The sequence below is a fragment of the Lipotes vexillifer genome, unplaced genomic scaffold, assembly GCF_000442215.2.
Source record: "Lipotes vexillifer unplaced genomic scaffold, Lipotes_vexillifer_v1.1 scaffold1447, whole genome shotgun sequence".
In the NCBI taxonomy this organism is placed as follows: domain Eukaryota; kingdom Metazoa; phylum Chordata; class Mammalia; order Artiodactyla; family Lipotidae; genus Lipotes; species Lipotes vexillifer.
Window position 1 is genome coordinate 354,684 of NW_006789773.1, and position 1,559 is coordinate 356,242.

The window sequence follows — 1,559 nt, forward strand, 5'->3', positions numbered from 1 at the left end:
GGGAAAGAGGAGGGATGGCTAAGAGGAGGGATGGCCTAGTCGATCTCCCATCTCACTGGCCAGGAGTCCTTTATACATACACATCCCACTTGGAAGACAGAGAGAAAGACAAGCAGATAGAGACAGACAGACACAGACACACACACACACACACACACACGCACATGCACACCCCTGCCCCATCCCTTCAGGGGCTGACCCAACAAGTTTAGATTGGGTAGACTGGGGCTGGGGTATTTTCAGTTTTAAAATGCTTGCCAAGGGTGTATAATTCAGGAGGAGAATCACTGGGCAGAAGGAAGCTTTGCCTACGGGTCCACGTCTTAACTAGAGGCACACCTCGTTTTACTACGCTTCATAGATATGGCATTTTTTACAAACCGAAGGTTTGTGGCAATCGGGTGTCAAGCAAGTCTATTGACACCATTTTCCCAAGAGCATTCATTATTTTTCAGTTAATTTAAAATTGTATTTTTAATGATAATTTAAGTGTACACTGCTTTTTTCAGACATAATGCTATTGTATACTCGGCGGACTACAGTACAGTGTAAACATAACTTTCATGTGCACTCTGGGAAATCAAAATATCCACGTGACTTGCTTTATTGTAACATTTGCTTCACTCTGGTGGTCTGGAACCCAACGGCAGGCTCTCCGAGCTATGGCTGCATACGCAGAGGTGTGGATCGTGGGCACACTTAGCAACCTTTATCCCGCCCGCCTGGTCTTACAGGGTCCCTACTCCTAAGGGAAGAAGGCAGGCGTGGTCTCAGGAGGTCTGCTGTGCGGTGTCTGCAGAGGCGGGGGGGCGGAGGGTGGGGGTGACTGCAGGGGTGAAGGCCTGGGTGTGCGATCGCCCCTCTCGCTGGCTCTCCCATCCGGAAGAACTCTGTAGAGACCTTCACCTTCACTCCGAAGAGGAAGCGTGTCAGCAGACGAAGGACAGGCGTGGGTGGTGCTGCCTCTGAGTGGCTTTGTTTCAACCTCACACCCTATCTCACTGGCCTCACTGGAGGGGGCAGATGGCAAGGCAGGCGCTCAATCCTCCTCTGCAAGATGCTCTCCTTGGTCATTTCCCAACAAAGGCTGTCACCACGGCCCCATCCGGAAGTCACGTAGTCCAACCACAGCCTCATCATCTCCTCCAATCCAGAGGGCCTGGCAGGTAAGGGGCCAAATCCAAATATTCAAAGCCGACTATTCCACCACTGAGGGAGAATGGGAATCGTGGACTGAAAATTAGCCTCTAGCGTGGATGGCGCAAGGAGGCTGCATCGGACTCTACCCTGCGCCTTAGAACATCTTAATTCTTGGGTCCTCATTCTGAGATCATAGGGCACGAGGCTGTACAGGTATCCATGAAAACACCTCTCTCAACAGTGGAAAAGCACGCTCTAGAAGATGCCGGCCTCAAGCACCCGCAGTTTGCCTGCGTTTCATCAAAGCCAGGTCATCAGACACCTGCTTCACGGCTGAGAAAACTCTCTGTACCCGTCCCCACGTGAGGCCACCGTCCTGGCCTCCACGTGAGACCCTCGGAGGAAAGGGGGCAGCAGGA

General features: G+C 52.0%; 1 protein-coding gene across 3 annotated transcripts in view; it reads right to left on the bottom strand.

The window, feature by feature from the left end:
- GRAMD1B (GRAM domain containing 1B) overlaps nucleotides 1-1,559 on the bottom strand; it is a 175,733-nt gene that overhangs the window by 37,513 nt on the left and 136,661 nt on the right. The gene's annotated exons all lie outside the window — the stretch shown is intronic.